Raw genomic sequence first — 13,410 nt, 5'->3', positions numbered from 1 at the left:
TGTGAATAAAGATACCAAAATGCAAATGACGGAAAAGGAAGGGGGAGGGGGTTAGGTAGAACACGGTCCAAAACAAACCAACTGAAGGAGAGGAGCGCGAGATCAAAGGGGCCCAAGGTCCAATATGAAATGTAGAGTGGAAGGGAGCTCGTTGTGTTGCTACTGGAGCGAATGTTGAGATATGGAGGAATTAATGTGTGTGTAAACGGATGAAGAGAAAAACGCTAGGAATAAATGCCAAAAGTATAAAACAAATCTAGCTCAATAAAAAATCTCTGAGGTTATGATTTATGGTTGTTGTAAATATAAAGTTTAGATGTCTGTTTTTTAGCCTGGGTAAACTGTAATTCCTAAATGAGGTAAGTACACTTTACAGTGTATATTCTTTTACTATAGATAATACAAACAAACGTGTATATACATATAAATATATATGTATATATATAATATATATAGATATAGATATATATATATTATATATAATATACTGTATACACAAAGATAGATATAGATATAAATAATGAACAAAATTGTTATAGATAGCTAAACTCTAAAACTGCTACTTGACTACTAAGTGTGCAAGACTAGTCAGTGCTTAGGGCGACAAATATGATGTTAGTTTCTGCAGAGCAATAAAATCAAACCAAATAAACGGGTCTCAAGAACCAAGAGAAAGACGCGTTCTCACAGAAAATAATCTCACTCATATCCATAAGATTTCCTTTTACGGAAACAGCCATAACTGAAAAATGAGCGGTGAAGGCTCCCTGAGAATGCCCAACCCTACACGTGAACGTCAGTTCAAATTGCCACCTATGCAGAAAACGCCTCATTCATCATCTGGAAGAAGAAGTATACCTTAGTTTTACCAGACCACTGAGCTGATTAACAGCTCTCCTAGGGCTGGCCCGAAGGATTAGACTTATTTTACGTGGCTAAGAACCAGTTGGTTACTTAGCAACGGGACCTACAGCTTATTGTGGAATCCGAACCACATTATAGCGAGAAATGAATTTCTATCACCAGAAATAAATTCCTCTAACTCTTCATCAGCCAGTCGGGGAATTGAACTCCGGCCCATCGAGTGACAGTCCGCAACTCTACCGACTCACCAACGAAGAGCTGTTCATCATCTGGAAATAGCTCTAGAATTCATATACATAAACACAGATGTAAAATTGCACAATACTTAACTCATGCCGAAGAGCTTGTGTATAAGTTTGTGCGTGTGCGTGTGTGAGTGTTAGAACTCTTTCTTGCCGCGTGCAAGCGGTAAGAGGGAAAGAGAGCGAGGGGTCATTGTATACAAAGTACCTAACGCAGCTTCAATCCACGTCCATCTGTCTCCCCTATAAAAAAAAATAAAGAAAAAAGTTGACTGTTTACTTATTTTTTTTTTAAGTCTCGTAGTATTTAAAAGTGCCGACAATTTATATCCTAGTAGAGAGAGAGAGAGAGAGAGAGAGAGAGAGAGAGAGAGAGAGAGGAAGCCAAGCAAGAAAGAGAAGGCAATCATCAAATCCGAGCCGGAGAGGAAATCTCCCATAGCAACGCCACCCGTTTTCCTTTGGGAAAAGGTGAGAAATGAAGCAGACGGAAAGGGAGGGATTATGGTGTACCGAACTCTGTGTTTGTCGGGCTGTTTTCCCAACCCCTAGCAATCCCTTCAGGTCCGCTGTGTCTACTTCTCCTGACGAAGGCGATCTCCCAGAGGACGCCACAAACTCCACAGCATGTACTTCAAAAGAAGAGAAAAGGCGGGATCAGGGACGGGATGCTGCGTAGAGCTCGGAGGGAGAGATGATGAAAGAGAGCCTCAAAGATGTGGCAGGCAACGTCGTTGCCAGCGTCAGAATCTCAAATCTTGTATATATATCTCTAAGAAAAATGTACATATATCTAAAAAAAAAATGTACATGTATCTAAGCAAAATGTACATATATCTAAGAAAAATGTACATATATCTAAAAAAATGTACATGTATCTAAGCAAAATGTACATATCTAAGAAAAATTTACATGTATCTAAGCAAATTGTACATATATCTCAAAGAAAAATGTACATACATCTCAAAGCAAAATGTACATATATCTAAGCAAAAAATGTATATATCTAAAAAAAATGTACATATATCCAAAAGAAATGTACACTTATCTAAGCAAAATGTACATATATCTAACAAAATTTTACATACTCTGAAAAAATGTACATGTATCTAAGCAAAATGTACATATATCTAAGAAAAATGTACATATATCTAAAAAAAATTTACATGTATCTAAGCAAAATGTACATATCTAAGAAAAATTTACATGTATCTAAGCAAAATGTACATATCTCTAAGAAAAATGTACATATATCTCAAAGAAATGTACGTGTATCTAAGCAAAACGTATATATCTAAGAAAAATGTACATATATCCAAAAGAAATGTACACTTATCTAAGCAAAATGTACATATATCTAAGAAAAGTTTACATACTCTGAAAAAATGTACATGTATCTAAGCAAAATGTACATATATCTAAGAAAAATGTACATATATCTAAAAAAATGTACATGTACATGTATTTGTCAACTTTCTCGTAAACGCCTGAAGCCTCGGCGCATAACGTTCTGGTTGGTGTTCATTTTCCTTCTGTACTTTTCGTTTTACTATGATAGTGTGTCAATGTCTTCCTATATTCATGATAGTGTGTCAATGTCTTCCTATATTCAAAGATGTTATCACTGTATTATTTTGGTTATTAGCATTTGCAATAATTCCTATTTTCATCAATGTGATATCTGTAAACAAGGGTCTATAAAAGTACTCTATCAGCCTTTTGACAATTAAAATGATTTGTTAAACGTTTTATGCATAATTTTACTTATAAGACTCTTCATGAAGGGAACTATAGTGAATTATGTATTCTTTGCATGATTTCAAAATCATGCCACTTACTCTTTTCGAATGTTTAAGTTAAACTTACAACAGATACAAAATTAATATCTATCTTTAGTACTGTGTAATAAAGAAAATTACCTACTATAGGTCTTACGTACATGGGAAACTCGTCGAACAAATCAAAATCTCTAAGTATTTTGTTCGTGAATGGTTAGTGCATCAACTTGAGTTTATTTTCTCTCTTAATTCCAACAGCAGTTATCAGTCAGTCATCTTTGAAGCAGCAGGCCTAGTGAGTGAGGTCGTCCGTCATACCCGTATATATATACAGTCGCTCTTCTGATGTTAAGCTACCGACCAATGTCACTTACCCAGGGTCCTGCACTCATCGAAACATCAGCCTTATGCTAGTTAATGATCGATGACCTAAGAGATGAGGCGCTGTGCCTGTTTTCCATTTTATCTTTGCGTTAGTTGACTTTTTCAGCCATTTGCGAAGCCATACGAAATCATTATGGAAGATATATTTTATTTCTTTCCTCATACAATCTCGACAGCAAACATCAGATATATGTGGTAGTATTCATGCTTATTTTTTGGATTCAAACTTTAGCTCTAACCTCATAGACTCTTCTTCCTAGCGATTACATTTTTTGAAATGTTTCGTACATTCTCCTTCAGTCTAATCCTGTCCGTATCATTACTAATTACATTCTAATGAGAAAACCGCACTTTCTTTCGTGTCTCAAGACAATGCGTTCTTGTTTGGTGAACGAAATCCACTGGAAGAATGTCGCAGAATTGGCCTATTTTAATGAGTGTACTGGAAGCCTAGTATGGGCAGTAAACCTTCAAATCAAAATACAGCGATGATATTCACCTCTCTCTCTTTCTCTCTCTCTCTCTCTCTCTCTTTCACTTAAACAAACGTCTTTTTTTTTTCTTTTGCAAAATATCTAGTTTAGAATAATTGCCTCCACAATAGTTTACTTTTCGAAACTCTAAGATTCTCAATTAACAATTAGTGTTTTTTGTCACATTATTATTAATAATAATAATAATAATAATAATAATAATAATAATAATAATAATAATAATAATAACAGAATAAGAAAAAATTACAGGTCTAATCCTAATTTCCCGGAAAAACCTACAACCTTCAATTCCAATCATGGATGGCTTTCATTGTATTTTGTATTTATTATATAAAATATGAGAGAGAGAGAGAGAGAGAGAGAGAGAGAGAGAGAGAGAGAGAGAGAGAGAGAGAGAGAGAGAGAGAGAGAGAGAGAGTTTTCAGTTTCAAGATATTTAAAAACTGGAAAACCCCATCAACGAAACCGTACCAGAAGAAAAAGTTGGTTCATTCATATAAATTTACAAAGACTGATGAGCAACAATGAAAAAAGAATAATGTAAACTACATGAAAATAATTTTGGCATCAAGTGGAATGAGAAAAGTATATCTTTATGAACGGAATAATAATGTCGTAGACGAGAATAAAAGATTAACAACAGGACACAGGACGAAAAAAAAAACAGAGCCAAAATATTATCTGGGAGGAGGTAAGCAGAGCAGGAAATAATATCAGGAAAAGAGTAGGAAACGGTGGTAGGAAGAAAAGCGAAAGGGAGGAAAAGAGGAACGAGAGGAAGGGGAAGAGAAACGCGTCACGGGAAGGATGGAGCCTATTATTCAGATGACAACTTTATGGAAATGTGCCGAAGCGCTAACAGCCTATTGCCTGAATAGGAAGGTGCTTAAGTATGAGCTCGCCTTCACGACATTCCTCAACTTTGGAGAATATGTGACTACATTAAAAAAGATCTTCAAACGTAAGAAACACCAATGAATGACACTCATACGTCTGCTGGCAGCAGAAGACGTGCTTGCGTATGCATGACCAGTTCAATACTTCATACTTAAGCAAGCCTTTTAAAAGATGTTTGCATGTAAGAAGGTCTCTTACAAGGCGTTCACTGTAAGCAAGTCCAATAAAAAACGTTCTCAAGGGAACAAGTCCTTCATTTGATTTATGAACATAAGCCAGGGATGAAAACCCCGGGAGAAAAACTGGCAGTACGAAGCGAGAGTCCCTGGCCACTTGATGCCATTCCATCACGTGGTTCCCTATCAGCAAGGCTATCACATTCCGCCCCACTGGCCGTTCACGATCCCTTGTGCTATCTTTGAAACTACACCTGGTGTCGACTGAGGGCCGATAGCGTGACGGATACCACTTCCAATACTTCAAAGATGATAATGTACTATTGAGCAACCAAGGTTAACCTGGCCATCTTTCCACTTTCTTGCGGGAGAGAGACTTTCCGAAGTGTTTCGTAAGCGCCCAGAATCTCTTGCAAACAGACGGTTTCAAAATGGGTTATTAAATCTCATTCGTAGCCGACAAGCGTCCTCCTCCAACATCCTCCAAGCATTTTGAAGGAAGATGCGTTTTCCCTTAATCCAGAGACGGTCTCCTTGAAATTTACAGCAGTGTGTGGTTGAAGTCCACTGCCATGATGAGCTATATTTACTTTGAAGATGTAAACACTACTTGTCTCCAAGCTTATCTCTAATTCCAATGCTACGTTGAACAATATTTTCTCTGAATATGTAAATGACAGTAAACTCCAAACACACCTCTGAATTTCGTCACAGTGAATCACATTTTCTTTGGTGCGTAAAGGTACTAACCTCTCCGCCAAAACACGTATTTCAAAATTCTTATACGTGCACCCACATAGGTAAGGAAGAGGCAAAAGGAAGATGGTCTCCGTGCGACTTTCATTCGAGTTTCTTTTTTTTTTTACACCCTCTTACGCAGCGCGTGTGTGGGCAAGTGTCTAGGAGTGGAGGCGAAGGGCAGTAATTGTCAGATAATATTGCTTTCAAGGCCTTTTTTTCTTCTCACCCTAACCAAAACTTCACTCTGATACCCGTTTCAGCTTCAGTTCCCATTAATAGCACAACAGACATTATATATATATATATATATATATATATATATATATATATATATATATATATATATATATATATATATATATATATATATATATATATATATATATATACATACATACATATATATATATATATATATATATATGTATATATGAATACCTGTAATTATATATATGAAAATAAAAAGCCCATAAAACACTAATATATATATATATATATATATATATATATATATATATATATATATATAGAGAGAGAGAGAGAGAGAGAGAGAGAGAGAGAGAGAGAGAGAGAGAGAGTCTCTAGTTTCTAACAGAAAAATAAAAATTGCTTGGGTTCCTTTGAATGACGAATATTCATTTGAATAGTAATAAAGACAGTGTTACTGCAGAAGACTCAGTTGGCAAGCACCAAAATTAGCTATACGATGTTTTTGGTGTAAACAAGCATTAAAAGTCACAGTTATTATACGGACTGTTATTCAAGGTGCAGTCATCTATAATAATAATATCCAAGTGGATCTGATCTTGTTTGTCCTCCCCCGGGTGACAGTAGGGGAGACATGACACAGCCACCCACCCCCTAGAAACCGGTTTGTCCGCCACGGGGTGGGGACGCGGTAGGCAGGGGAACGGGAGGGAAGGGGAGGCATCCACCTCACTCTTGCAAAGCTGTTTGTCGCCCCCGAGTAGGGGTGAGTTAGGTAGGGGAGACAGCAGTGCCGAGTTTCAGCGCGCGTAGAGCGCGCTAACAAGCTCGTTGTATAATAATAAGTAGAAATTGATAGATGTATCAACCCCGACGAAGATACAAAAGGGTGTGAATATCATACTAAAGCTTCATGAGTTCAACAATAAATAGCGCCAAAAAACTAAAAAAGTCAATTCTCTCCTGGATGGGAGACTTCTGAAGGCCATCATAATCTTCGAAATTAAAGTCTAGTAAACAAACGAGGTTGCTTGCGTTCAGTCCCTCAATACACAAGACGAGCCGGACGGGGGCCTCGCATAGCATGAACTGCTAGAATAAAGTTTATCAGATAAGAAATGCAAAGCCTAAGGGTGACGCAAATGAGTAAGCGTTATGACTGCAATATCGACGATTTAGTTATGATCTTAACAATAAGGACAGAGATGAAGCTAAGTATATAAAGCCTTAAGCAACATTAATTAGATAGCCATATCCATAAACTGTAGTTTACTTTACATAGCCAACCTCTGTACTTTACACCAAAACCTGCTAAATCACATGAAGTACTTTAGAAGATAAAGTTAAATAGTGATTAATCAACCACATGAAACTCAAACGTAATTTCGATGATTAGATATTCTCTGTCATCGTCCTTCCCAGAAAACCTCGTTTTTATCTAAAAACTGCTTGAGAACTACCATATTTAACCATGAATACTGATAATACTGATAATAATGGGAAATGGTTGTTATTCGTAAAGCTACTGAAATAGTGCTGCTTAAGTAATCTGTTTTTCATTAACTTGTCTTTTCCGTAAGGAAATCTGTTTCAATAAAACGGGTAAAATAAAAAATGACGTCAATGAGTGGTAAGTGAAAGTACGAGTGCACTGTGAAGCAGCTAGGCTATATCTGAAGCTTTTTTATCCGTTGCTATATTCGTAACGAATAAAGTCACAGACACAAAAACACTTGAAACAAACATTAACATACACAGATAAAATTGTAAACAATCAATAATTCAGCCTTTTGTGGATCTCTCCATTCGTGGAAGTGAACAGCAACAAGGACCACTGCGTTTGGGTCTGTTTTAATAACAGGCTTCCTATAAAACTTATGAATTTCTGTCAAACCAACTTCTATTCTTGAAGTAAAGAAGTCTTAAGGATAAATCTAAATTATGAAAAACTTAAAAAACACCAAGGATATTTTAGGATGAGAGACGAGGCAAATGCAAAGGCAATTCTGTCAAATGATCCGTATTTTAAAATTATCGGCCTCGATAAACTATATTTTAAACAATTCGTAACAACTTTACTTGATGCAAAGCTACTTCTAATCTCGGCTCCATATATGGGGGGGGGGAGGCGGAAAGCACGCCATTACGGTCTTGTAAGATATTTAACTCTTTTTTATAATCTTCAAGCAACTGTATCATATGTTTGGAAATTTTGTTACCCTAATTATAGAGAGACAATGACAAATAGGTAAGTTTGATGAACTGTAGGCAATATTCATTATGCACGAAAATCAAGTTCTTGACGAATATACTAAAGAACATTTTAATGTTATACAAAAAATGTAAAAAGCATTAAATGTCTTCTAGAACGTCTCAAGGGATCGAAAATAACCTGGCAGATAATTATCCTTATAAAAACGTCAGCAGCCTACCTAAATGTCTATTTGATCAATTTTATCCGATGAGGGAAGTGAATAGCATTCTTTTCACCGGAACAATTAACATAAATATGTACAGGACTGCCGCAATGGTACAGAAGAGTATAATTTACATACTTCAAGACTGACATGCAGAACCTGACTGAATCTTAGTGATTCAGTCCATCCTGTTCGAAAACATTTCAAAATTTTCAGCAAATCCGGCTGAGATATCTAAATGGGGATCCCACAGTCCATGAGATGATTTGAGGAGCTTGTAGGCTTTTCCTCCTTCAACATTTCCTTTTTAACTTAGTAGTAGCCATTTTGTAACCTGGGCTCGAAGAAAACAATAAATTCAGAAATGTTCTTTTCATTTTTGCATTTCTTGAACATCCACGAAAAGTACCATCTCCTTAAGCCATTTCATAAACTAAAAGAATACACAAGTAAAGGAATTAACTGGGTAACCCCTATGTGATAAAACTGAGGTTCCAGGGAACCTGTTTATGAAGTACATCATGAAAGCAAACCTGTTACCGGTGTATTAAAAATGCACTAATCACTAATCCTAGCGAGCAGACCATGTGAAGAATCGAGGCACATACGGTAAACTTAAGGCCGCCTTTGGGCAAGAGCCCGTGCTGGCATGAGGCCCTCAACCCCTCAAAAGACTTTTAACGAAAAGAAATTATATTTTGCATACCTGAAAAGTTCGTGTCAATCATTTGTATTCCATTTTCATTTATTATAGATTAACTCAATAACAGAAAACGACTAATCTAAAATACCAGAATGAGCGAGTCTAGAATAAAAGGATATTGCCATAAATGAAACTAGAGCCACGAGTTTTGAAGATACCAAGAGATGGTGCCAACTTTGATCGAATGAAACCACCATTATGGATTTCTGACATCAAAGGCAGCAACAGCCCAGCACATATTCTAGTTTTATAATCTACTTGACAGAAAGCGTACCACGCAAAAAAGAGAATGGAAACGAGAAGAAATTCACTGCGCTCCCTTACTAACTATAAAATAGAGTAAATCTCATTAGTGAAATCGTGATGAACAGTTACTGTAAAGCTAAAGCTATATACTGTACATAATCTATATATTGTACATAATCACGGCTGTCATATTCTAGACTCAAATCTAAGAGCGTTAAAAAGTAATGTGAATTAAGGCATTTAAAATGCTGATAACACTACGAGCGTTATAGTTTTGAATATGAACAAATGACTGTTGTTCGAAGACAGAAAATGTGTTATCAAGTTCATTTTAGATCTCTCAGCCGAGAGAAAATCTCAGAATATATCTTACATAGGTTTATATATATATATATATATATATATATATATATATATATATATATATATATATATATATAGTTATAATAAAAGCGGGACATCCTAAATTTATTTGTAATTTACTAACATGAGATTTGTCAAAGTAAACCCTCTTTTGAGGACAAAAATAAAAGAATTTTTCAGTGTCATTACCTAGATGTGGAAATAATGGATATATTTCTATACACTTCCTACAATTTTATTAAGTGCATCAAAGAAATACACTTAAATTTATTTGTAATTTTCCATTTGTCAAAAGGGATCACTCTGTGAGTTTCTACAATTTCATTACATGGCATCATAGTCGCTTTCGGATCAATACTGAGAGAACCGGCATGCACATAAATATTATGCCAAATTTTTATAAAATTTTTCATAAAATAGTGATAAGAATTTTAAATCAATAAACATGTGCGCACACACGCACATACACACACGTTATATAATATATATATATATATATATATATATATATATATATATATATATATATATATATATATATATATATATATATATATATATATATATATATATATATATATATATATATATATATATATATATATATAACAAATATTTAACAAATATTTATGTACATGTCGGTTCTCTATCATTTACCCACAAGTGACTATGATGCCATTTAAAATTATACACCTACAAAGTGATCCCATGGGATGGCGCCTATTTCCTTGATACACTTATATACTTCTGGGAAATGTATATAAAAGTATTCGTGGAACGACACTGAAAATATTCGTTACTTTGACAGACAGGTGAATTACAAATAACCCTAAATGTGCCAACTCAAAGGTAAACGCAATTTTAGACATTTCCATATGTTGTGAACTATATAAAATTTTGGCCCTGCTCAAGTTGCTTGTTTAACAGGGCATGTTTGATAGTAAATGAGAACGAGCCAGTGGGTAACACCTCAATGAGGGTATCTGGATGAAAGCGGAACTGAGCGAAAATCGAATTTATTATTATACTTTATACTGGCACAAGGCATCAAGCAAGGATGTCGCAAATGACCGGGCTGGACGAAAATAACCTACAATATTTTTTTGTGACAAAACGTGACGTTATTAGCAAGCAGCCAATGTTCATCTGCATCACTAATTCTCAAGGGGTCCAGGCAAAGGTAACATGTCCAGAACGCAGTGCCTCATCCAAAATAAGTCATACCGTATACGTGTCTTACTACATAGGGACATTTGTATTCTTATGTGTGGTTTTCTTCAAGTTCTTTAAACCTTCAAACTGACCTGGTTTGGATAACCGGACTTCCAACCAAGAGACGCAGTCAAAATTTCCCAGATCTTTCACTGATCCTAAGTCATCATAGGTTAGCGCACTTACAAATACGGCATATTACTTTTCCTTCAAAAATGCGATGTAGCTTCACATAAATAAAGGAAATCTGAACAAAAATAATAGCAGTAATAATAATATTAAAGTTGGGAAAAAATTAAAAAGTTTGAAAGAGACTCTCCTAATAATCAAAGCCTTGCGGTGATATACGTCTACAAAACAAAAACTAAAATAAATAAAATTAAAAGCAATAAAAATATCTTCTAAAATTATGACAAACACTTTATTAAATAAGGTGGTATACCATCCCAATTAAGCCAGGAAATGTTGCAGAAGCATTCAATGTTATTTAGGTCAATAACTCCAACAAAAACGCGCACACACACATATATATATATATATATATATATATATATATATATATATATATATATATATATATATATATATATATATATATATATATATACTACATATATATATATATATATATATATATTTATATACTACATACATATATATATATATATATACTCACACACATACACACATATATATATATATATATATATATATATATATATATATATATATATATATATATATATATATATATAAGCTCATTTTTCTTGACTTGCCACCTCCGAGATGGGGCGACTGGTGACTAAATCGGGCGAGAACCACGGACTTCACTGTGCTTGATACGCTACCAACAACACCCAATTCCAACCTCCCTGCCTGTCCTAACAAATTAGGTACCTGCTAAAGTGAAAGCGGGGATAAAATGAAACGACTTCACTTTTCTACCAAGTTGAGAGAATAAAAAGTGCCTTACACCACTAACAATACTGTAATGCTCTCGTATTACCCGCATTGTCGCATACAGAACATTTGGTTTCAGACCCTGCGCAATCAGAGCTTCACCTCAGTGATCACGGTATCCTCCTCCCCCTCCTCCCCCCCGTCATACATCTATTCATCTACACCCCGTGGATGAATATGGATACTGATGCATATGGATATAGAGCATACAGCTAACTTCAAGCACAGAATGACAAATCAAGAGAGTAAGAAGTTACAAAGCAAAACTAAGGTACGCTGATGTATACCTCCAAGACCACGTTTTTCTGAATGCACTTGGCAAATCAAAACAACTAAAATATAAAATAACGTGGAAACACTTCATATTTTGTTTATTTTACTTTGCATAATTGTGTGTATATGTAACGTGACAGCACTGGATAATGCCTGGCCAAAGTTGCAAAACAATCTACAGTACGCTTCGTGCAGGTACAGATCATTTAAGTACAATGAAAAGGCTTTCTCCTGAATATGATGTGATAATTTGTACTTCGCTCTCTTAATTTGGTTCATTTTTCACTCTTCGCAAAAGGCTTTTATAACAATTGACAACATCGAGATTACCCTATCGATCACCGTTTCTAATCTCGTCAACTATTTTAACTGTTATCAGCTCCGCCTTATCGTTTATTCCACACAAGGTTCCTACGAACAAACTTCAACCATCAGATAAAAACAAGCAATCTAAAAGGTAATAAACAACTTTTACCTTTGAGTCGCTGTCACATTTTGATACCAATGTCATAAAGATGCTTTTGTGAATATCATTCGAAATCCTGTTCATTAAATGGGTCATTAATTGTGTGTATACATGTATGTATGTATATATATATATTATATATATATTACACACACACACACACACACATATATATATATATATATATATATATATATATATATATATATATATATATATATATATATATAAACCTACAATACATAAACACAATTAAAGCTAATAATACTAGAGCCGGATATGCATGAACCACTTCAAAAACATCATTTATTTTTCAATTAAAGTAATTTTGACTATGAATGTTTAAAAAAATTGATACAGTATATTTACACAAACATAAACCGATAAATGCATATAAAGCCGAGCCGGGATATAGGCTATTGACCTAATCAAATGCACTGAACCACTTCAAAATTATAACTTGTTAATATAGTAATCTTTTGACCTGTATATTCTTAATAGCATCTATTAGCCTATTTGCAAAAGCACTGGGTAGTGTGATCACTAAAACATCTGGTTAATGCTTAAGTAATATACTCGTATATCACTGAACGTAAGAAAAACGTTATATACACACGCACAACACGTTGACGGCTGCTAGCACTGAAGCACCAAGAACGCGCGGTCTCTCACTCTCACCGGCCGAGGCAAACTGAAGTTGGTCTAGAACGTGGCCCTTGGGAACGCTGAGCTCGGCTCATCAGGTGGACATGGCGGTTCGAGAGTGGAGGGAGTGAGCGGAGGGAATAGCGGGTGACCGTACGATTGATAACTAAGGTCAGGAAAAGATAGTATCGGTCGGTGGTCATTGGGTTATTTTTCGATGGAAGAAGTGTCATTAGTGATGAAAGAATTCAGTTCACGATAAAGGATATTTATACAACTCCACGAAAAAGAATGCCCTTAACACGAAATGGTTCTTTCATATTACAATCGCTGCAAGGCTTA

The 13,410-nt window shown here is 35.1% G+C and overlaps 1 protein-coding gene across 1 annotated transcript in view; it reads right to left on the bottom strand.

Annotated features, from left to right (window-relative positions):
* Positions 1-13,148, bottom strand: part of mtd (mustard) — a 1,060,402-nt gene extending 1,047,254 nt beyond the window's left edge. Inside the window, exon 1 of the mRNA XM_067104583.1 lies at positions 13,040-13,148. The gene's annotated coding sequence lies outside the window, so the exon portion shown is untranslated. The remainder of the gene's footprint in view (positions 1-13,039) is intronic.
* Positions 13,149-13,410: the final 262 nt, after the last annotated feature.

The sequence above is a fragment of the Macrobrachium rosenbergii genome, chromosome 5, assembly GCF_040412425.1.
Source record: "Macrobrachium rosenbergii isolate ZJJX-2024 chromosome 5, ASM4041242v1, whole genome shotgun sequence".
Lineage (NCBI taxonomy): Eukaryota > Metazoa > Arthropoda > Malacostraca > Decapoda > Palaemonidae > Macrobrachium > Macrobrachium rosenbergii.
Note: the sequence above shows the minus strand (reverse complement) of the source record. Positions and strands in the feature narration are given on the sequence as shown.